A 26116-nucleotide genomic window follows, 5' to 3' on the forward strand; every position below is an offset into this window, starting at 1 on the left:
CTGGCCACTTCCACTTATCCCTCACATCTGATCTATCCTTCCCTGATTCCTTTAGGAGCCATCTCCCTTCTAGTTTGAGTCCTTAATAAGTGGATATTCCCTATGACTTTGTCATTAATTCTCTTCTCTTGTCTCTGTATACTCTCTCCTTTGAAGACCACATTCACTCCCTGTTTCTCCAACTGCCTTTCAGAAGATCCCCAGACTTATCCACCCAGCACTGATTTCCCTCCAACAGCATTAATCCCAGCTGATCACAGATATATTTCTCTTTGGATTCGAGGCATTTCCTTAGTCAACCACCAGGGTGACCATGAACTAGTCACATAAGCTATCAATTGATTTCCTCATCTCTGAAAAGAGAGATTTGTGCATATAATTTTTTTTAATTTTTTAATGTTTATTTATTTTTGAGAAAGAGAAACAGAGCATTGTGGGGGAGGGGCAGAGAGAGAGACACAGAATCCTAAGCAGGCTCCAGGCTCTGAGCTGTCAGCACAGAGCCCAACACAGGGCTCCAACCCATGAACCATGAAAGCATGACCTGAGCCCAAGCCAGACACTTAACCAACTGAGCCACCCAGGTGCCCCACTGTGCATATAATTTCTAAGGTCCTTACCACCTCTAAATTTCTATGAATTTATGATTATTGACTCTTCTTGACAAAAAGCTGTTTGTCCAGGATACCACCATTATTCTTGGCTTATCTTTGACTCATATCTAGTTCTGTTTGCTTATACCCAATCTGATACCAAATTTTGTCATTTCTTCTTTTGAAATGTCCCTTAAATTCACCCCATTTTTTCCTATTCCCCTGGTTTTACCTTAATCCTGGACATTATCAGTTTATACTTTTATTACTTTAAATATATCTTAACAGATTTTCCTGCTTCCCATTCTGTCCTTGTTTCAAAAACCACTTCCAGATTATTCATGGAAGTAGCTTAGAAAAATTGTCAGGGGTGCCTGGGTGGCTCAGTTGGTTAAGCTCCTGACTTGGCTCAGGTCATGATCTCGCAGTTCACGAGTTTGAGCCCCGGATCAGGCTCTGTGCTGACAGCTCAGAGCCTGGAGCCTGCTTCAGATTCTGTGTCTCCCTCTCTCTCTCTCTCTCTCTCTCTCTGCCTCTCCCTTGCTTATACTCTCTCTCTCAAAAGTAATAAACATAAAACATTTTTTTAAAAAAAGAGAAAAATTATGTCAGACCAATTTAAAAGCCCATTATCCTGTATTACCTTCTAAAGCAATTTTAGTACTGCTAACAACTTTAAGATCTTCTGTAATGCATAAGATCTTTCCGACTTTCTCTCTCACCAAGTCTCAGCACTTATATTGCGCTGAAACTAGAGTCATCAATGTCAAAAATTTCTGCCTCTGAACCTTTATGCCAATTCCTCAAGCCAAAATGTTCTTTTCTCTCTTTTTTTAAAACCAAAGTACCAACTAAAATTTCACCTATTTAAATATTTCTCCGATATCTCAAATCTCTGGTTAACTTCCTCTCTCTTCTCATTCAAATACCACAGTAGTTAACACTTGATTATAGACAACTGATTATTATTTTTTAATTTTTCAAATTATTGAGGTCTTAAAATCTTCCAACTGAGCTATAATATTCCTGAAGGTAGGAACCATATCTCAAACCTTTCTTATAGTCCCCTTAGTATTCATTCAGTAAATATTAATCTCTAGAACTAAAAATATGTACATCTTTAAAAAAATAATATCTATGACAATATGTTCAATTTATCCCTTACTGAGCATTTGTATAATGCACTGTGATAGGCACAAAGGTCCTTCAAAGCTGAGTATATACTTATTCTCCTGAAGAAGCTAGAATCTAATGAGCTTGGGGTAATACATCTTTCTTCTCTCTTCTTTTTATTCGTGTTAGTTCTATTTTTATAGCGACCAGGACGGGCAGAAAAGTTCTGGAGGTGCGGTAGTTCGTTCTGCGTGTGTGGCTAGGTTGGAGCAGATATGCGGGAGCAGTCGTTCTTGTTCTTCTTTAGTGATTGGAGGTCGTATTATCTTCGGCGTTATCCGTATTCTTCTTTCTCTCTATCCTTTCTTCTTTCTTTCTCCTCTCCTTTCTTTCTCCTCTCCTTTCTTTCTCCTCTTCTTTCTTTCTTTCTTTCTTTCCTCCTTTCTTTCTTTTAATGTTTATTTTTGAGAGAGAGAGAGAGAGAGCAAGCGCAAGCAGAGGAGGGGCAGAGAGAAAGGGGGACAGAGGATCTAAAGCAGGCTCTGTACTGACAGCAGCAAGCCAATATGGGGCTCAAACTTAAAAAACGTGAGATCATGACCTGAGCCAAAATCAAGAACTGGATGCTTAACTAGCCACCCAGGTGTCCAGTTATCTAATTTTTTTTTTATAGTTGGAGACAGTTATTTAGATTCTTTAGAGTAGAATTGCAAAATTATTAAATACTAATTTCTGTGGGTACAGATATGGTTAAACCAGCTGATAAATGGTTAATACCTGGTGCTAAGTGGTACAAAAATAATGCCACACATTTGATATTTGGGGATAGTTATGCCTTTTTCTTAGCCAAAGTCCAGAGCTCAACCAACTGAGCCACCCAGGTGCCCCATCTGCTTTCAAATTTTTAGATCTAAAACTAGTCTCTCTCTAGAGATCCCATTTATGTCCAAGTGCCTTTAACTTCCCTAATAGGAGTTTCATAGGCACTCACCTCCAATTCAACTTGTTCATTGTTTGCTTCTATACCTGTCTCCCCGGTACAACTTTGTCAATTTTTGCTTTATATAATTTAAAGCTATGTTATTAGCTCTATTTAAAAATTGTTATGTTTTGGGGCACCTGGATGGCTCAGTTGGTTAAGCAGCCAACTTCGACTCTCAGGTCATGATCTCGCGATTTGTGAGTTTGAGCCCCACATCAGACTTCACAATGTCATTGCAGAGCCTGCTTGGGATTCTCTCTCTGTCCCTCCCCTCTTCTCTTTTTTTCTGTCTCTCAAGATAAACTTAAAAAAAATTTTTTTTTAATTGCTATGTTTTAGGGGTGCCTGGCTGATTCAGTCAGTATAGCATGTGACTCTTGACCTCAGGGTTGTAGGTTTGAGCCCCAGGTTGGTTATAGAGGATACTTAAAAATAAAATCTATTAAAAATTTTTGTTATATTGTCCTGGAAGCTCTTCCTCTTATCATTTAATCCCCAGTGATATTTCAGTCCTTAAAGAATATTTCATTTGATATTAATATAGAAACCATAGCTTTCTTTTGTTTAGAATTTGCCTATTTTATTTTCAATTCTTTTCCTTCAAACTATACTCTTAAATTTTAGGTATTATAAACAGTGTAAAGATGAGTTCTTTTTTTCTCTCAGTCCAACTGAGAATCTCTACCTTTAATTGGAGGATTTAATCCATTTATATATATTGTGATTTCTAATCAAAGTTATTTCTCTTTTTTTGGATCTTTTCTTTGCCTGTTTTTTCTTCCTTTAAAAAATTATTCCTAGCCCTCTTTTGGATCAATTATTTTTCCCTATCCCCCTACCCCCACTATTGCTTTGGACAGTATATACCCTATAACTATTCTCTTAATGTTTATCCTTAAATGTAAAAAACATATTCAGGGGCACCTGGGTGGCTTAGTTGGTTGAACATCCGACTTTGGCTCAGGTAGTGATCTTGTGGTTTGTGAGTTCTAGTCCCACATCAGGCTCACTGCTGTCAGCTTGGAGCGCATTTCGAATTCTCTGTCCCCCTCTCTCTGCCCCTCTCCCACTTGTGCTCTCTCTCAAAAATAAAATAACACTAAAAAAAAATTCATATACTTAATCAGTTGCTCTACTAATTTTTCAAACACAAGAAACTTACACCCTTTTAACTTTATTTTCCATGTAATTGTTGTTTGAATTTTAGTTATTTCTCTGTATTAACCCCAAATTAGATATTATTATTTAATTACATATGTATTCAGTTACATATTTAACAATTACTTTGCTCATCATTCTTTATTGTGCTTAAATTGTCTGGGTAAAATTTCTCTTCCTGAACTACATCTTTCAGAAATTCTGCTATCAAGTTTATTGTATATATGTATATGTATATTTCTATAAATAAATATATGTGTATGTTGGATGTTGGTATGTGCAGAAATTTTTTTTAATGTTTATTTATTTTTGAGAGGGAGAGAGAGAGAGAGAGAGAGCAAAAGCAGGGAAAGAGCAGAGAAAAAGGGAGACACAGAATCTGAAGCAGGCTCAAGGCTCTGAGCTGTCAGCACAGAGCCCAACGTGGGACTCGAACTCACGAATCACGAGATCATGACCCAGCCAAAGTTGGACACTTAACCCAACTGAGCCACCCAGGCACCCCAGAGATTTTTTTTTTTAAACTCATGCCCTCATGATTATCAGAGTACATATTTATAGGTTGACAGTTATTTTTTTCTCAGCATTTTGAAGATACTATTCTTTAGGCTTCTATTGCTATCAGCATAATAACTTAAAAAAAATTTTTTTAAGCAAGCAGGGGAGGGGCAGAGAGAGAGGGAGACACAGAATCCAAAGCAGGTTTCAGGCTCTGAGCTGTCAGCACAGAGTCCAAGTGGGACTTGAACCCAGGAGTTGTGAGATCATGCACTGAGCTGAAGTTGGAAGCTCAACCCACTGAGTCACCCAGGAGCCCCTTAGCATAATAACTTATAAAGATAGCATGTCTTTTTTTCTCTGGTTACTTTTAATATATTTTCTGTGGGACCCAAGGAATTTAACAAAAATCTCCTACCCCTGGACAAGCAGAGCAAGACTAACTCCATTTTGTGCTACACCCACCATCTCATGTATAACCTCCACATGACCTGCTTATTGCTTAAGACACTCCCCCACCCTAGTCAAGCCGCTGAGCACACCCTTACTGGAAACCGGCTCATATAGGAATGCGGAACCCCTAACCGCCAAAGAATGTAAACCCCGCCTTTTGCCCGCCAAACTTGTGCGCTAGTTCTTAAACCCCGCCTTTTGCCTGCCAAACTTGTGCGCCAATTCTGACCAGAGTGATAGGCTAGTTCAACAGTTACTATAGGGTAAATTGTAATTCAATTGGCCACCTGTGTGTGGACTGACATGACTGTGCAACTTTCTGTGTGTGTTACAATCTCATTGGCCACTGGCCCCTATAAAACTGCTACTCCTCTTAACCTAGGGGTCCAAGTCCCTGCTCCGCTGGGTCGGGTATCCTTGGGCCCAAGCTCGAGCTTGCAAATAAACCCTCGTGCGTTTGCATTGGTATTGGGTCCTTGGTGGTCTCTCAGATTCGAAATCGGGGGCATTACATTTTCTTTCCTTTGATTTTTTTTTTTTCCACACAGTTTCCCCACAATGTGTTTAAGTGTATATTTTCATCTGGGTCTCATTGTGCTTTCAGAATCTGAGGACTCATGTCTTTATTCTGGAAAATTCTCAGCTATTATTTCTTTGAATATTGTGTCTCCCTGATTATCTCTATTCTCTTTTTCTAGTAATCCAAATAATTCTTCTCATTCTTCCATATCTTTTACTGTTTTAAATATCTTTATCTTCCAATTTACTAATTTTCCTTTTTTGTAAAAAAATTTCTATGTAATGGAGTTTTTAGATTAAGCCGTTATATATTTTTTAGAAGTTCTGTTTTCTTCATTTTCCTGATTTTTAATCTTCAAGTAGCTTATTCTTTTCTTATGGTTTAAAGTAATTCCTTCAGGTCTTTATTTTTAAATGATCTTTTTATAGTTTCTTTTTCTATTTTTAACGTTTATTTATTCATTTTTGAGATAGAGAGAGCACAGTGGGGAAGGGGCAGAGGGAGGGAGAGAATTCTAAGGAGCTTCCACCCTGTCAGCACAGAGCCTCACGCAGGGTCAGAACTCATGAACTATGAGATCATGGCCTGAGCCGAAATGAAGAGTCAGATGGCTGACTGAGCCACCCAGGTGCTCTTGCTTATTTTATAGTCTTAAGCTAGTAGTTCTATTATCTGAAGGTACTGGGAATTTAACTCTGCTGTTTGTGGTCTCTGTGGCTTCTCATTCATGGTGAAGTTCCTCTTTCCCCACATGTGTTTTATAGTTTTTGATTAAGCTCATCTTTAGCAAGGCTTTATCTGTAGGAATCCCACATGGATTACATTGAAGGTATGTCCCTACTAAGCAGTTTTCCATTTGCCTCTAATGGGCAAATCTGTGTTATCACTCGGTCTTTTTATGTGGATTTCTAGACTGAAAGATTTCTGAACCATTCAAACAGTGTAAATTCAAACCCAAATCTACATGAAGCTTTTTTCCCCCTTCCACCCAAAGCCCAGGCCAAGACAGGCAAAATTCCTTATCACCTCCCAGTGCCCATAGTTGATTTTTTTTTCTTTTATTGAGGGTATAGCCCTCATCAGTCCTGGCTTTATGTAACCGTCTCAGTTCTAACTCTACTTCACAGGCACTCAACGCCTAATTTCCTGTATTTGTATGGACTTTTGAGATTATATCCAAGACCAGAAAGTTTGCTAGAATATCAATTCACACCTAGCTTTTAGGTTTTTTTTCTCTCTTAATTTTTAGTACTTGGGGATTTACTTTCCATAACTGTAAGCTCAACTATGCATTTAATGCTATTTTTCAGAAGGAACTCCACTGTCAGATCTGATTTATGCTATCTTCTGAAATTCAAGTACACTGATTTAGATCTGGCTCTTGCTTCTCCATCAACCTTTGTGAACTTGACATTTTATACTATTCTAGAAGCAACCTTACCCAGGACTCAGACTTTGGATCCCTTCCCTCCATTCCTACTCCTGCCCCAACTTCCAGGGATCCTGGCCAGGGCCAGACTCTGTACTCCTGCCAGCCTAGAAGGTAATATTGGCCAATGATAGCCTCCTATCTCATTACTGAATCAATACTCCCTTACCATCAGGTCCATCCTTAACATTGCCTCTAGAATGACTTTTTCTAAAACCCAGATCTGATTATATCACCCCCTATATAAAATCCTCTGCATCAAAATGAAGCCTATTCTATTAAAAAAAGAAAGAGTGCTATATTATTAAAAAAAAGTCAATGTTCTAAGAGCCAAAGAAAGGCTGTAGAGATGTTCTAGATTAAAAGAGTAAAAGGATACAACTAAATGCAATGCTTTATCTTAGAATGGATCCTATACTGGAAGGGAGAAAATGCCTTAAAAGATGTCACTACTTTAGTCGACAAAATTGGCATATGAACTCCAGATTAGATAAAAAGTATTGTATTAATTAGGATTAAATTTTATTAATTAGGATTTAAATTGCATTAAAAAGGATTAAATTTAAAGTTGATAACCATTCAATGATTATGAAGAGAGTATCCCTATTGTTAGGAAAAGTACACAGAAATATCTAGAAGAGGACCATGATTACTCTTAAATGGCATTTTAAAAAGAATGTATGTATACGTATATGTATGTGCACATGTATGTATGTATGTATGTATAATGAAAAGGAGAGTGAGAAATCAAATGAAAAGCAAATGGGACAAAATATTAACAATAAGTGAATCTGGGCATAGGATATATATTGGTGTTTCTTGTACTATATAAACTTGTAACTTTTTGGTAAATTTGAAATTATTTATACACAAAAATTTTAAAACGAAACAAAACACAAAACCCTCCATTGTTTCTCCACTGCCTGAGGATGTAATTAGACACTTAGCAACTTGGCTCTGACCCCATTCTAGCTGCAACTGCTACCATTTCCCCTCTCTTGCCCCAATTAGCAGGTTCCTGCTTCCCTTTCCCCAAACATACCACAGCTTCCTATCTTTGCATATGCAGGTCGCTCTGCCTGGAGTTCATTCTGCTTTCCTGCTCAGAAAATCCTCATTTCCCCAAGGTCCAGCTCACAATGATCTCTTCCATGAAGTTTTCTGAAAACTCTTACAGAAAGCTAGAAACAATATACCATGTTTAAAATAAGAAATTTGTAAAATAAAAGATTTTGAAAGAGTTGGCTCATTTCACTGTACAATTTTTTTAAGTGCATGTATGTACGTATGTATGTATGTATTTAAGTAACCTCTACACCCAACATGGGCTGGTGAACTCACTACCCTGAGATCTAGAGTCGTATGCTCTTCCCACTGAGCCAGCCAGGGGCGCACAAATATTTTTAACTTTAAAATTTTCTGCATGATTTAGTGTATATAGTTTCAAAGTCTTCACTCAACATGAAACTTGTATTTGAAACGTTCTATGTTACAATATGTTATGCTATAACCTTTTGTACATCCTATAAGATAGAATGCTGTATCATAATTATTTCTTGAGTACTGGTTTAGCCAGTCACAGTGTGGGATGGGAACTATCATCTTTATATTCTAACATTTGGCAAGATGCCTAGCATGTAGTGGAATCTAAATTAATTGAATGGTCATTGTGTAAAATAACCTAATTATCAAATATAATTTTAACATGCATATACACTCATCTCCCAAGTTTAACATCACTATCATCCTAGCAAATGAATAGCAAACATTTAGCAAAAATGTTTTCACTGAAACTACTTCTTCCCATGGGCAATCTAATAAATAGAATTTACATTTCTTCTGTTCTCTCCAGGCAAAATGGCAAGTAAGGAGTGGGTGAATAAGGGCTATGGGTCTAAACAAAGTGAAGCCTTTTAAGAGCAAATTTACATAAAACCAAATCTAGTTATGGTCAGAATTTGAAAATCCCACCAGACTCAAAGCAATTTGTAAGTAACAAAATCCCATTTCAAGTCTATTTGTCTCTGGTTTCTTACAGTGTCTGTAGGTAAATGTGTGTAGGTAAATCAGTCTTTGAACAAACATCAACATTTGTGTGGCTAGATTTGTCAGATAAATGTGTGTATTCATCTGTCTCTGTGCTTAGAAAACAAGTAATTTTATACTTTAAATTTATCAGGACAATTATATTAGTGGATATTTAAATAACCACTGTGGAAGTGGAAATTTTTCCCTTCTTTCCTTATAGGTTCTTTGGCTGGTCTAATAATTAAATTGATTCTAAACAGATTAATGGAAGAAAAACAAACAAAATTACTTATATAAGGGAGCCCCATAAAGCTATGAAAGTTTCAAAAGGCAGCCTCAATAACATCCAGAGCTAAAGAAAGGGGTAGGAGTCTGGGGATACCAAGGGAAGGAGGGCCATTCAGAGGGAAACAGAGAAGTTTAGAAAACAAAGATTGCCCTGTTATGCAGATTAAGTTTCTTAGGTAAAAAGGTCCACCTATGGTAATAGCTCTCTTCCTGGTATCGCCCCCTTTCCAATGTAAATTTAGGCCATTAATGTGAAGGTTAAGAGATTCTCCTGAATCTGCTGGGTTTTCATTGCTTTTAGCTCAAAATAATCCTTGTGACCCAAGTGGCATATTTGGGGGTGATAAATTCTGCTCCCCTTCAGCAGCATCCAAGTGCTATGTTTTCTAGAGAATAAAGAAATACAGTGCATTCTAGGATCTAAATTAAAGTTAAAAATCAAAGTAAATTTCTATTTTTATGGTCTGAAACCTACTGAAAATGAGACATGAACCCCAAATCTAATTTAAATTTTAGCTAAGAATATCCTAGCATATCAGTTGTTTCCTGGAATTTTAACTAATATTTGAAGAGGTGGGAAGAGACATTTTCCTTCTTTTTAAAAAAAATTTTTTTTAATGTTTATTTATTTTTGAGACAGAGAGAGCATGAATGGAGGAGGGTCAGAGAGAGAGGGAGACACAGAGTCTGAAGCAGGCTCCAGGCTCTGAGCTGTCAGCACAGAGCCTGACGTGGGGCTCGAACTCATGGACCGTGAAATAGCCGAAGTCGGACGCTTAACCGACTGAGCCACCCAGGCGCCCCTCCTTCTTTTTTTAAAAGAAAGAGTTAAATAACTACTAAGAATTTTATTTTATTTTTTATTATAAACCTATAATATTTTGAGTACTTTTGTGTTTTAGTGCAACATGAAGTCTATAGATTCTGATATTAGGTGTCTCAGACCACATTCTTTACAAATAAAAAATCATCTTACTTAATTGAATCTCCCCTTCACATTATAATTCATAGCATTTGATTTCTTTTCAGTGTTACTACTCTTTTCAGAAGTTAAAAATTGAAGATGTGCTGCAACCAGAGCACTTGAGTTACAAAACTCAGTGATTATATTTTATATAAAATCCTCTGATCTACAATTAGGGACTAAGGAGAACATGCTGTTGACTCACAAAGGTTGAGAGCCTTGTATGCGACGACCCAGAATAAATTCTAACTCCTTGAGTTCTAACAATAAGCTACAGCACATTATTTTCTCTCTCTTTTCTTAACTCCACCTCTGCCCCACATATGACATTATGACTCAGAGAACTAGAGATGTCTTTCCTAGAAGAGAATTAGATCAAACAAAATTGCTATTGGCAAATACTTGGAGAGCTTGGCTCTAGAGACTAGAACCCATGGGTGGAAATCATAGACCTACCAGTACCAACTCAGTGTAAAGACTTTCCAACATTAACAGCTACCTCATAACAGAATGGACTGCTCTGAGAGAATCCAACTTCCCATTAGGGGAAGTGTTCAAGGAGCAGCAGGTGACCATCTGCAAGGCTATTGTCAAGGGGATTCCAACACTGGACCAGACACTGCTATAGTAATCCAAAGTCTAAGACTCTATAATGCTGCTATATTGGAGACTTAACACTTACAATATTATTATCATTCCATCTAGTTCCTGTCACTATCAAAGTCTTGCCTGACATTTTGTCAGTATAGGTTAAAGTCACTGGAAATGGTCCCTGCACCAGACCTAAGTGTCAGTTTCCTGATCTAGAAAGTGAGAGGATTGATGAAATGTGTTCGAGAATTCTGTCTACTTTTAGCCAGATTTTTAACCCGTAAGGAGGGGGCCAGTGTGTATTTAGTTCACTAACGCTTTTTGGTTAACATGTAAGAAATTTAATAAATGCATGATATTTTTTAACAACATTTATAACCTTTGGGAATCTGTTCATTTTCACTGGTTCAATTTTGGTCATTTTGATTGCTTTTGTCAGTGGGGAAAGATAATGCCACATAATTAAAATAATAAATAACCTCCCCAATAATTTATGTTTGTTAATCTTGTGACAAGACCTCCAGCTATATTTTGTTAGAACTAACTAAAAATAGCACATAACTTGCAGCTTATGCAAATTTTCACAATTTAAAAACTGAAGATATGCTGTGACCAGAGTTCTTAAATTACAAAGCCCAATGATTATATTTGATTTAAGATCTTCTGATCTATAATTAGGGACTAATAAGGACATGATGTTGACTCAAAAAGGTTGAGAAGCTTGTATATGATGGCCCAGAGTAAATCCTAAATCCTTGAATTCTAATAATAAGTCATAGCACTATATATATAAAATACATATAGTACTATGTATATAAAATATAGATAGTGGGAATGCAAGCTGGTGCAGCCACTCTGGAAAACAGTATGGAGGTTCCTCAAAAAACTAAAAATAGAACTACTTTATGACCCAGCAATTGCAATATTAGGCATTTATCCAAGGGATACAGGGGTGCTGTTTCGAAGGGACACATGCCCCCCCATGTTTATAGCAGCACTATCAACAATAGCCAAAGTATGGAAAGAGCCCAAATGTCCATCGATGGATGAATGGATAAAGAAGAGGTGGTATATATATACAATGGAATATTACTCGGCAATCAAAAGGAATGAAATCTTGCTCTTTGCAACTATGTGGATGGAACTGGAGGGTATTATGCTAAGTAAAATTAGTCAGAGAAAGACAAAAATCATATTACTTCACTCATATGAGGACTTTAAGAGACAAAACAGATGAACATAAGGGAAGGGAAACAAAAATAATATAAAAACGGGGAGGGGGACAAAACAGAAGAGACTCATAAATATGGAGAACAAAAGGAGGGTTATGGGAGGGGTTGTGGGAGGGGGGATGGGCTAAATGGGTAAGGGGCACTAAGGAATCTACTCCTGAAATCATTGTTGCACTACATGCTAAGTAATTTGGATATAAAATTTTAAAAATAAAAAATTAAAAAAATAACACATCTGGAAAAAATATAGATAGTATCTATTTATGTATATGTAATATATAATATATATATTTATACTTGTATATATGTATGTGAGCATGTGTGTGTGTGTATGTATATATATATATATATATATATATATATATATATATATTTATATAGATAGATATGGCATATATCACTTGCAGATTGCAGATTCCTTGGACAAGCATACCCTAGGCATTTCGAGTACGGAGATGCATCTTCTAGGATTGCCTATACCACATTCTCTGGGATGGGATAACTCCTAACCTCTGAGGTCCCTAACACCTCATGTAGGATCCTTCAACCCCAATCTGTGGGATTCTTTAACACCTCACCTGTGAAATAGCCAATAACCAGCAGGTGTTAAAATTGAAGTCTCTGGGACCAAAGCTACATTAAGCTGTACAGGGGCTGAAATGCAACTTCTGATTCAAGAATATCCAGAACAGTGGCATGTGCAGAAATCCCTACAAAAACACCCCAACCTCAGGCCAAGTGAGCCAAACCCTTGGACTGTTAGGGTCAGTGATCACTACTAAGCCTGTCAACTTATTTTTTACCAATCAATTCCCAAATAGAATCCATTTTAGTTGTCAATCCTCTAGCATGATTGTTCTACTATTCTATGAATGAGTCCTCCATTCCTCCTCACTTGCCCAAACCTGCCACTATGCGCTCCACAGGTTTCATACTCAGCAAACCCTCCTGTATCATCAACTTCTCTGAAGCCTCTTCACCTTCTTGCTCCAATGAAACCTGACTTTTGCCTGCAGATACCGCTTCTCCTGTGGACCTCTCAAATAGTGGTTGTTTATTCTCTCACACAGCAGGGGGAGTTGGTATTTCATTGTGCCCATTGCCATTTCCAGAGCCTTACTCCATTACACTCTTGTAGCCCTCTCCTCTGAGTCAGTGCCACACTCCCTAATACAACCCCTGCTCCATCCCCCACCATAGCTTTCATCTCTGGGCCTCCCATTCACTCTTTGGTCTCCTAGCAGGCGCTCCTCTCAACCCCAGTCATTTCAAAATTCAGAGTTTCCATAGGATAGTCTGGCTTCCATCTCTAATGGCTTCAACTTCTGTCCATCTCTGCTGCGCACTCTTGGGGTCACACCCTGGATCTTGTCATCATCTGCCATTGCTCCACTGACAAAGTTGCTGATTCAAACATCTTGCTTTCTGACCACACCTGCCTCTCCTTCAGTCTTTCCCTCCCACTATGATTATTCTGTATCTGAATTTGGATTTTCAGTTCATTGACGTCCTTTACTTTCATGCCTTGTTTCCTTATCCAGCCAAAATCCCATGGCCTGTCATTTCAGTAACACCTTTGCCAGTACCCTGAATTCCCTAGCCCCCACCCTTCTGGCAGAATCTGAGCTCTGCATTTACCCTCTTTTTTTTTTTCTCTCTCTCTATTTCTACACCCAAGCTGCCTTTTCAGAGAAAGTTAATACAACAAGAAAGAATGGTGTAATTATGAATTCACGATCACCAAACTGAGAGAGTTCCTCAACATTCCTTAACTTACTTAGCAAGCTTCCTATAGTTCCTTGGTCTCACTCTCCACAGCCATCTGAAACTCTTCTCTCTTCAACCTGTAAACACTAATCTCCCATCTCCCACCCAAATCTCTTTTCTTTCAGGGAAGAGACCAAAGTCTTTAACAAGGCCTACAAGTCCTTGTAAGCTTTTGATCTTACTTATCTTTCCAGTTTCATTTGATACTGTTCTCACCTTTTCTTTCCAGTGATGGTGGCCTTCTTTCAGTTTGTAAACTGTCTCCCTCACTAATACAGCCTTTGCACATGGCCTCCTCTCAACCTATAATGGTTTTGCTAACCATTCTGCTGGTTGATTCCTGTTCATCATTTAGACCAGTGCTGTCCGATAGAACTTTCTGCAATGATACAAATGTTCTATACCTGCACTGTAGTAGGCACTAGCCATGTGTGGCTTTTGAGCACTTGAATGTGGCTAGTGTGACTGAAAAGCTGAATTTTATATTTTATTTAATTTTAATTAACTTAAAATTAAATCACACAGTTATTGGTTTCCAGTTCTGTTGATATGGCTTTAGGTCTTACTCAAGCCAAGCCTCCTTAGGCAGCCTTCTCTAAATCCGCATCTGGATTCAGATCTTTTCCCTCATGGCCCTTATCCCTTCCTATGGTGCCTATCTTAGTTTTTAATTACATGTTAATTGTGTGTTTATTTGATTGTGCCTGCATTTGTTCATCATTGTATGCCCAGCATCTTGCATAGCTTCTGGCACATCACAAACACTGTTCAATGTGTGAATAAATGAATGAACATTGCTAGGGGAAGAAGTAAGGGTGCAGATTAAAATTGTTGCCAATAATCTTTAGTGCATCATCTTTGTGGTCCAAAGAAAGATGAGTACGCTCCTGGAGTTGAGGTGCCACTAAGAAATCAATTGGACAACCCATCTTCTGGGTCAATTGGCTAACACTGGTGCCAGTGGATGAACAGACAGATAATACAGACTCCTTGTCAAGGCTAAAGGCAAGCTTCTTGCCCTCGAACTATAGGTATCATCTCATTATCAACACCTTATCAAGTTACCAACTGCCAAAACAATATCTTCCTCCAGCAGAGCTATGGACCTGATAATGTATTCTGATGTACACTGGCTGCTACTGATTTGTTGTAATTAAAAAAATATTGGTATAGGGGTGCCTGGATGACACAGTCGGTCAAGCTTGCTTGAGATTCTCTCTGTTTCTCTTTCTGCCCCTCTCCCCTGCTCATGCTTTCTGTCTCTAAAATAAATAAATAATTTTTTTAAAAATTAAAAAAATACTGGCATAATATATTTGAAAGTAAAGACATTATTTCAACACCTGATTTACTCAGTTTAACATATGGCTTATATCTAAATGTGTTTTTAAAAGATTAGACACTCTCAAATGGATAGAATTATAATTTCCCCTGTTTTTAAGGGTTACATAATTAAATGTAGGCATGCAATTTTTGTGGAAACAGATATATTATCTAGAACACCCCAAAATATTCTGGCTGTATCTCCTACTGATATTCCCCTCAGGAAAAAAATAGGGGGAAAACATTAACCTCACGGAGGCCCTTCCACATCTAACTCCTGAATTGTTCTAAAAATTTTGAGTAATTTGAGAATTCCTTTCCAAGTAAAAAACTTTTGAAGACTCTCCATTTTATTGTAATTATATTTTTAGTGTTCAGTTGAGTGAGAAAATGTATACTAATAAAAGCTTCCATAAACCTAGTAATGTTCTGAAGTTAATAACTGCCACAGTATTTCTTATTTAAAAATAAGAGTATAAACATATGCATATTATTTACTTACAGTGTAAACAACGTGTGTTTTGGGAACACACACTTGCTCTCCTATCCCCATATCTCTACCATAGTTCATAACCCTTAGGTAGGGAACCATTAGAAAGAGTTTTAACCATATTTTGTTTTTGTTATACATTTGGTATTCAACATCCCACTGATCCAATATTTAAAGCAAGAAATGGAATCACTGAACAGAGATAATCTTAGGCAAAATACAAAGGTCTTTTTTTGCTTATTATATGTGCTTTTGACAAAAGAAAAATCACAAAAACTGGAGATATTCCAAGAGTTTATCTGAGCTGTTTCTTGCGATGCAATAGTATTGTATCGAAATCATTCATAATAGAAATCACCAGATGATGTAGGTGCATTCAGCAATGAAACAATGCTACCATTTTACACTGGCTTTTAGTATATTCAGAAAATAAAAGTGTTATCTCTCCAGTTATGACTATTGACATTGAAAATTCTCAACTTCCAAGCTCTTTTGGTTTTAGCTCTACTGTTTATGTATGTTGAGTTGAGGAGTGAAATATTAGTGTCTATTTCACAAGAGACCAGCTGTAAGATCATTTCCTGGATAGTAGCACCTTCCTTTTACTGATTTAAATCATACTTTAGCCACCAGATATTCACTCATGACCTTTCTTCCACTCGTTTTTATGATAATAGTTTACATCAATTTGGTGTTTACATGTAAATGCCATCATTCTTAGAAGAACTTAATCCTCACCTTACTAGTTATGATAAGCATTAACATCAGTGATTCAAGAGAACAACACCATGAAAGCTTGCCCATTTTAAGAAATTTTGTTTTGTTTTGTTTTTGTTCTTTGCTTTTTTGGTTTTGTAAAATGTGATACATTCCATTCACATTTTAATGGAAACATACCTAGATGACAACCAAAAAGCCAGCTTCCTTTGGACAGTAGTTATTAGGAGCCAGCTATTAAAAGTTGCTCCATTTGTAGTTAATTTTCCCATCCTCAAGCTCTAGTTCTAGAGCTTCTGGTTTTGCAAGGCATCTTAAATGAGTCATAGAGAAACAGCTGTTCCTTTAAGACCAGATTTATTTAGGTTGTGCTGACTCTGAACTTCTGAATCATAAGCTCACCTCCTTCTTGATCATGTAAACACTCTGGTCCCTACTTTGCAGCCCTTTCCTGATTTAAGCACTTTGCCCTTCACAAACAAATCCATTTTTGCCTATATCCCAAAATGAATGCACCCACCCTAGTTTTGGAAACTTGAACTTTACTAATGGACTTCTTTGCCTGTTCAACCTCCAAGATGCATGGTGGCAATTTGACTACTAGCAACCTGCCTAGATAGCAAAATGCATATTCACTTTAATTTCTATATAGCCAGGTTATAAGCATGCTTCAGGGAGAATTCTGAGCTACTCCTGACTTATTTATATTGATTGGTAATTCCGAATCCTCTGTTAATTCAACAATTAATACTAATCTGTCACATATCATAAATCATGAAAGATTATTTCCAGACTATTTTAGCATCATAGGTTCTCAATAAATATTTGCTGAATCAATGAGTAAATCAGTTTATAGTGTTGGGTGGGAAAAACAAAGAATCAGATCTCTTTTCCAAAACCACAGCATAAACAGGTGTGAGGAATGCTGACTCATGTAACTGTGGTAATCCCCTCTCCCAGTATCCCAGTGTGAAGTCAACATGGCCCAGGAAAAGTGTTAAGTGCTTTGCACACACTGTGTTGTAAAGTGTAAGCTGTCAATCTACTTGTGAAACAGTGTAAAATTTTCTTTAAAATATAAACTAAAATCGAAGACAACCTCTGAGTGTCATCCTACAAAGGTGGTAGCTTCTACCACCATGACCATTTTGTCTTTCCACAAGTTTCCACTCTTCTTCTGCCTCCTCTGACCAAAATCTGAGGCAACTCAGGAAATTTCTAGTCCTGTGTATTTTTAAAAAATTTTTAGCTTTAATAAAAACACAAGGAATATACCAAGTAATTCCTTCTCACTCTATGAATAGCAATCCAAGCAATCCAAAGAATGATTTCTAAAAAAAAAAAAAAATATATTGAAGCACACACAAGAATTTACACTATACTCCAGTGGGTAGTAATGGATTGAAAACTATCAATGTTTTGTAGTATAGGGAAAACCCTGACTATATCATAGAACTAAAAACAAAATGTTGGTCAGTGAAACAGAAAATAATCCAGACTGCATACCTTGAATTGCTGACCTTTTCCTATAGCTGGTCAACATTTTTCATCTCATTTTAATTCACAAATTATGACTTTCTTAAGTTAAATTCTATATTCCATTGGCATAAAATAGCAGTATAGCCAGGAAATATTTTTTTGCGTTTTACATGTTAAGATCTTTACCCTCACATAAAGTTTGTGTCTTTAAAATAACTTGAGGTGGCTCAGTCAGTTAAGCACCGACTTTGGCTCAGGTCATGAGCTCATGGTTCATGAATTCAAGCCCTGCGTTGGTCTCTGTGCTGACAGCTCAGAGCCTGGAGCCTGCTTCAGATTCTGTGTGTGTCTCTCTCTCTGCTCCTCCCTCTCTGTCTCTCTCTCTCTCTCTCTCTCTCAAATATAAATAAAAAACCAAAATTTTTTTGAAAATAATTTGATACCTTATGATTAACATATCAGACTGATGTGTGTGTGTGTATGTGTATGTGTATATATTCATCTTATTATAGTACACATGAAGCTATAACAAACATATGTACAAATCCCAGCCAACGATCCATTCCTAGGGAATGCTGGTCAAACCAAATTCTGGTTTAGCCAAAGAACTTGGTCCTTTGGACTTTTCTGCTACCTAAGGTATAAACGAATGTAAAGTTTTCTATCTGGAATTTCAGGGGCAATTAAAACTCTGAATAACTCCTTTCCCCTTGGCTGTGTCTTTATTGGTTGGCAATTAATGACTTGGCTTTTGACCAACATAAGAAAAAAAAAATACTTTTTTCTCTTGTGATGACAGATGTCATTTTTCAGTGCTCAGATGCCAATGGGAATTGACCCTGACAGTCATAAGCAATAAAGTTTTGTACAGATAAAATCCTGTTTAGTAGAGGAGCATTTTCCATTAGGAAATTCCTTCTAATAAGAAATAATTAGAAACAACTTATTCTTCTTTTTTCCAGGGAAATAGCCCCATGAATGGCTCTCATTCCAGGCCCTACCACGGTGACATCTCTATTGTACTACCAACTCACCAATGTGGTGACAGGAGCCATGGGACTAAGCTGTGGTGGTGACTAAGCATACCCCAAATGTCTCCGAGTTTCCAAGGCCACCCCAAAGTTGTATGAAGCATTAGTCAGCCTAAGGGGAGGTCTGTCTGACCTCATCACCACAAAGCAGGAAAGGGTTTTGTAGAATATTATTTTTCAGTATCTTTAAAAAGCACAAGCAAGGATATATGAAACTTAGAAACTGGCGTCTAGGAAATTTAACCTCTTAAAATGTGGGCATTATCGAATGATACAGTCATTCGCCAGCTGCTGCTGAATAAATACGATAATATATACAAAAGATGAAGGAAAACTTTTAATAATTAGCACAGTATTCAGAACTAATGATAAGATTATTAAAGTTACACATCAGCCTACACAAAGCAACAATTTTCTTCCAAAAAGAGTTGATAAGTGCTACTGTCCAGTGAGGCATTTATTTTCAAACTAAACTCAATTAAGAAGCTGGGCTGCTGGCCATAGCTCCTACAGAAACCAACATACGCTTCTTCCTCCCCTCTGACGGCCCAGCCCAGTGATGAGTGCGTTGGACTAGTTGAATTGCATTTCCTACTGTTTGTACCAACGTGGCATCCAGCTTCAGAACTATCCACAGATCTGCAGAGTGGAGGTCAGGCCCATGCTCCCTGTGTGGTTTCATCCGCCCTTGTCGTCCGGACCTGCCCAAGGTTTCACCAGCATCACCTCTGACTCATACTTAGCATTCAATAGCAAGATGGAGTCGTCAACAATGAGGGCCTGGCCAAGGGCCAGCCCATTGGTACTAAAGCAATGCCTGACACAACACAGTCTACTGGGCCAGACATTTATGGGAAATGGCTGACAGCTGGATAAACAAGCAGCTCCTTTTGGTGAGCTGCAGAGGAAACAGAACATAGTCTTTAAGTATATGGTTCAAATGACTCTGTGTTGCTGTGAGCTGCTAGAAACTGCATTAGACGGAGATGCCAGCAGGACGTCTTTGGAAATGGGGTGGCTATCCTTCAGCAAAGGCACTGGCAGAAAGAAAGAGGCAGAATGGCAAACTGTGCAGGCCCAAAGAGCGAGCCAGAGGAAAGGCTCTATGTAGACATGTCAGGTCCAAGAGACAGCTGGCCACGTGCCTTCGGTTGCCAGCAGGTCCACTCAAAAAAGATGGTAGGAGTGCTGTGTGTACTACCCCCACCATCCAAACCACTCCACACTGAATTCTGAACCCCACTAAACAAGTAGAGCCTCATGTTGGTCAGGAACCAAAAGACTCAAGATAGAAGCCGAAAGTAGAAGTCACTGGTAGAGCAACATCGACAAAAGCTGTGTAGTTAGGTGATCAGGGTATGTGTGTGTGTGTCCCACCCCTGCACGCCAGAAAGTGAGTCATTTGTTCAGCTTAGTTTATTTAGGTTTTAAGGCAGTTTGGGTGTTTGAGACATATTTAGTACAGATAAGTTTAATGTAGCATCAGGAAGAATTACCAATTCTTTCCTTTATGTGGCTTTTCAGAACAACAAAATGAGCTGGGTGCCGGCAAATAGCAGTCAGCTGAGGTAAGCAGCCATTCTAGGCGCAAATGCCCTTGTGCCAGGAAAACAAGAACGAGCATGAGCGAGAAGCAGGAAAATGAAATCCACGAACACAATTCTTGATTTATAGCTGTGAGACAATGCTTCCTTTTCTTGGACCCCAGGATCTGCAAACTCACAGGACTCACAGGACAGTGGGTGTGCAGTGGCCCCCCCAGAGAAGGCAGTCAGTAACAGGAGTAGAATTACACCCCAGTTTGCCTGCCTCTTTGTGCCTGTGGGTCATTGCCAGGCAATCCTAATTTCACAAAAAGTGGGAAGCCAATGTGTTCAGATTAAATAGTAGAGGATTAGACCTAAAGAGATTACTAGTAAAAAAATTTCTGGAAGAAAAAAAATTATTTTTTAAGCATGGGTGAGAAAGGAAGTTTCTTTGTTGCTATGTTGGAAAGCTTTGCAACTATTGATTTATTAAGGAATATCAGGACAGTCTGGCACACAGTTTTGAGTTCATGGATTCATCTCTATCCCTTTCCAGAAAGGCTCATAACTCTAAATTGGAGGTCTGAAGGTCTGTTCTTTAATGAAAGCTTTTGTGTTTTGAGGTCTTGTCTGAGTTGGACCCACACAGGATGAAAACAGTGAAAAACACTGAAAGGGGTGAAAAACATTGAAAGGGGTGAAAAACACTGGCTCAGTTTCAATGATCAGATTATCGTTCAAGATTATTTTCTTAGAGATAGTGAGTCCACAGAAAGCCTTTGAGTAAAGGCAAATGAAAGACTTGGATCTAAAAACAGGCTTTTAAAAGTAGAAATAGATATAGGTAATAGAGAGTTGAAAAAAAAATACTAGTCAGAAGAGAAGGAGTAGAAAGAGAAGTAGAAAGACTCTGGGGGAGAAACTCTCTAAAGAAAGCTAGGAGAGAATAGGATTGTGGCTTCTTGGCTTCATTTTCAGTTCATGCCTTACACAATTCATTTAGTACAAGGTGAGACCGGGCTCCCATGTTTTCTGGTCTGCTCTGCAAGTATGGGGAGGAGAGTGAACTATACCCAGTCTTCTCTCACCTCAATGTCAGATATATGTGAGATGGGGGCAGAGGTGGGAGGATTTATATAGCGGCTGTGTAATTACTGGGAACTCCAGCTAATGGAACAGACTGGCCAAGGGACTATATCATTGAGTTCAATAATCCTTATTGACTGTGCCAGACCCTGAACTAGGCACTGGGGATGCTCAGATGAATAAAAGGTGGCTTCTGCAACTGAGGAGTTCACCATCAAAGGAGACAGATGAAAAAACTGAAAATTATGATTCAATATATATCAGGATACAGGTGGGAAACTGAGCTGCAGGGCTGAGGAAAAGGGGAACCTCACCCAAGTGAGAAGGTCCTGACCTCAGTCCCCACAGAACAGAACAAACAGCTCACAAGAATGCTGTGCAGCTTGGGACCTGGGCTGCTTCCAAGGATATCACCACCTCTAGCTGTCTCATATCTTCTCTCTCTCTTTTCTCACTGGCTTCTACTTTAGGTCTCTCCAGTACTATGTGCATTCTGTTCCAGCTCTTCTATGCCCTCAAGCTGCTGGCTGAGCTTTTTCCTTTTACTGCCAAAGCATAGCCTACATTTTTCTACATTTCCTTCCTATCCTTTCATTCTTTACCTACCCTTGATGTCAAGTGGTCACTCGTACCATTTTACATTAGCTTTCCTCTTTTTCAAAAAATTTTTTATTAACTACTCTATATCCAACACCCCCAAGATCAAGAGCTGCATGCTCTACCAACTGAGGCAGCCAGGCATCCCAACAAATATATATATTTGGAAATTTATATATATATATAATGTTTATTCATTTTTGAGAGAGCAATAGAGTGTGAGTGGGGGAGGGGCAGAGAGAGAGAGGGAGATACAGAATCTGAAGCAGGCTCTAGGCTCTGAGCTGTCAGCACAGAGCCCAACAGAGAGTTCAAATGCATCGACCATGAGATCATGACCTGAGCTGAAGTCGGACACTTAACTGACTGAGCCACAAATATATTTTTAATTTTTTAATTTTTATTTATTTTTAAAAATTTTATCTATCTATCTATCTATCTATCTATCTATTTATTTATTTTGAGAGAGAGCAAACATGAGCAGGGGAGGGGCAGAGAGAGAAGGAAAGAGAATCCCAAGCATGCTCTGTGCTATCAGCACAGAGCCCAATACAGGGCTTAATCTCAAGAGCCATGAGATCATGACCTGAGTCAAAACCAAGAATCAGATGTTTAACTGACTGAGCCACCCAGATGCCCATATATTTTTTATTTTTTAAATAAGCTCCATGCCCAATGAGGGGTTTGAACTCATGGCTGAGATCAAGAGTTGCATGCTGCCCTGACTCAGCCCGCCAGGCACCCTTACAGTAGCTTCCTCTTAAACAAGAGTCACTAGTCTCCTCCTGGTGACTCCAAATCCAATGGCCCTCATTGAACTTACACAGAGCTGACTCTGGTAAATACCACCTTATCCATTAAAATTCTTCCCTCCTTCAGCCTCCCAGGCCTCTCTGCCTTTTTTCTTCCCATACTTCTTCTTCTCTGTTTCCTTCATTGGCACCATTAGCTTCATTCTTGGACTATGACTGTCTTCTAAGAAGCAGACAATTTAGGATCACTGAGAGTGTCATTTACAAAGCCTGATAATGAATCTGAGAATGGGAGATTCCATCCCCTAAGTGGGAGGGCTCCCCAATGAATAGCAACAGGGACCTCACCTATGTTCAGAGTTGCAACTCTTTTCTATGCAGATGACATCCATATCTTTAACTCTAGTTCCAATCCTTCACTTTATTTCTAGTCCAGAATTTCCAATTGTATATCAGTCAGGTCCACATCCATGATCATCTGTGTCTCTGAGTGCCTAGCACAGTGCATTACAGAGGTATAGATAGGCACAAAAATATTAATGAATGAATGAATGAATAAAATATCTCAGCCCTATCTATCTTCTATCTATCTTCTGCCTTCCCTTCCTTATTCTGGTTTCTTGCACATTGTTGTCTTCCAAGAAGTAGACAATTTAGGGTCAACAGAGGAGTATCATGTACAAAGCCTGATAATAGATTCTTGTTTCAACCACCAAAAGAGTGGTATTGTTGTTTTATGCCCCTCCATTCTCTTTTCAGGGCCTCATGTGATCTTGTGGCAAGTACTGTTACTCCTGGTAACATCGATTCATCTTATAGTTGACTGGCATTGGAACTGACATACAAAGTGATTTGTACCTCCAGCTTCAACATGGGAAAAGCTACAAAAACAGAAACAAAAACCTGAAAGCTTCATTTTCCCATGACTTTAATCCCAAAACAACAGCAACAATAATAGTAGCACTTGTTATATGCCAGGCACTGTGTTGTGCTAATATACATATATATATATATATATATATATATATATATATATATATTCTCTTTCTGAATCTTCTCAAAAACCTTAGAAGGCAGAAAACATAGAGGAGGACATGGAGGCTTAGGAAAACTGAAGTAACTGGTTCAAGGTAACCGACTCCAGGGCATAAAAGTGAACATCCATCCACTTCACTCCACTTCACTACAGCCACTTGCATCTACTGGATTCAATTAGAGAGGACCTGAGTTGGTTTGTAACTCCAACAACTGAGTGCCTCCTACATGCTAAGCAATGTGGGATACAAAGATTTAAAAAGATCAAGCCCAGGATCTCAAGAAACTTGCAGTCTAGAGGAAAAGCACCAAGATAGGACTGATGCCTGGAAGGTGAAATGAGACTTTCAGATGAAAGGGTTGTATTTACACAAATCACACACTGTTCCATATTACAGGTCTCTGCCCTTGAAGAAGATTCCAGCTGCTGGAGTTTTGCCTATGTGATGTTGCAGATTTAGCTTCCCCTCCTCCTTGATCAGGCTCCTCTGTCTTTCTAAAGCTCATACTATACATATAATTTCCATTCAAATTCAAAATCTTTCTGATTATTGTAGTGAATGCAATGTTATTCAAGGATTTTTTTTTCTGAAAGAGCACCTATCTGACATGCATTTTTAATTTTATGTGCAATATGCAAATGTCATCACTGTAGTTGTTAACCGCAGTGCAGGATTGCAATTAACTATGGAGCTGTGCATTTTAGTTATATGCTAATGCTAATGAGATTTTCATAAAGCAAGTCCAATTACCAGCCCTATTTTTTAACTGCAAGAGCTAGTGCAAAGCAAAGGTGTTGACTTCCTTTGGAATAAATTACCCTTTGTCCTTGGCTCCTTCATCATATTCAATCATCCTAAAAAGTAACTCTTGCTACTTTGAATATTTTATCCTGCCTTGTTCTACAGTACAATATTAATGGAGACTGTTTAGATTGTTTAGAAACCAATTTACACTGCATAGGCAGAGAGAAAACTTCCTCCCAATGGCAACTGCTCCAACAGAGGAGCAGAGCTTTGAATAGTCAAAGTAAACAGGACCTGGAGGAGACTGAAGACTCAGACAGTGAATTAGCAAAAATAAACCACAAGTGAGCACATACAATGTTACCTTGGAGTGAGGAAGCCGCATGCTGTGAATGGTTATTTAAACTCAGATTTATGATCAGATGCGTCACTGGTTGAGAAGAACAACCTTGGAAGGATAGTCATTCATTCATTCATTATTCAAAACATAGTTGTGGGGGCTTCTGTGTGCCAGATGCTGAACTAGGCATGGAGGTTCAAATACAAATAAGATGGGGAGGAGAGGGTTACTTAGGGATTAGAAGTGAAGGGGGATTTTCATGTTATATTTTGTTGTTAATCGATTCTTTTACAAAATGAAAGTGTTTATGAGTACCTGCCTTTTGGTGAGCTTATAGTCAAACACAAGGATACAAACATGTCAAATAATTTTGTGATAAAGTGTGATACATGTTAAAATACTTGTTTTAAGGGGGACAGAATGAAGGAAAAGTTCAGTTGGGAGAAAGGAGGTGAAAGGGGACAAGTGGCCTCACAAAAGACAAGGAAATAATCTTGAGTTGAGTTTTGAAGGGGAATGGATATTTGCTAGAAGGATGAGGTGGGAGGTCAGCCAGAAAAGAGCAACAGAAAGGAAGCCCAGAGAGGTGAAACAGCCCAGGCTTCTGCAAGCAATCAGGGTAACTGGTGTCACAGGGTGTGAGGAGGACCAGAGGTGAAAGGTGAAGTTGGAAAGGAGGCACTGAGGGGTTGTAAGCAGGAGAATAAACAAATCATGCCTGCCTCTCAGAGTTGCCACTTGGGCAGCAAAGTGAAAGACATGTGTGGGGGTTGGTGGAGGTAAATCACCTACTCATACGTTGTTTTTGGCCACCCTTTGCAAGAACCTTTTCTCTGTTCAGATCAGACTGAGACAAATCATCAAATGTATTTTCCTTTAAGAGGAAGTTTTCTATGTCCCTGTGGAAGGCTATCAAACGATAAGTCCTCTTTTTACCTTTATTATTTTCACTAAACAAGAAAGCAGAAAGAAAATACGGGAGATAGGAATGAAAGCTTGATGATGCTAATGTATAGTTTGAGTATCTTTCCTGCTCTGAGTCAACTTCTAAATAAGGTAAAAGGAGCATAGAAACAAAAGCAACAAGAGAAGAATGAGAGAGGGAAAATTAGGGAAGAGAGAATGATATAAATATTACCAAAAGCTGACTAGAATTATGTATGGGTAATGGGGCTATCTTTTCTTCTTTCATACCCAACCCTACCCCTGCCCCCAGTCCTCTTCACCTCTATCATGGAGAGGAAAGCCAGACATTGGGAAAGGACAATGGGACATGGAATCTACCAGAGTTAAGTCAGTGGAAGCAGACTTGGTAATATTTATCAAGGTTGGGAAAGAGAAGTTCTTTTAAAATTAAAATGAAGTAATTTTAGAACAA

Source organism: Lynx canadensis, chromosome B1 (assembly GCF_007474595.2).
Source record: "Lynx canadensis isolate LIC74 chromosome B1, mLynCan4.pri.v2, whole genome shotgun sequence".
In the NCBI taxonomy this organism is placed as follows: domain Eukaryota; kingdom Metazoa; phylum Chordata; class Mammalia; order Carnivora; family Felidae; genus Lynx; species Lynx canadensis.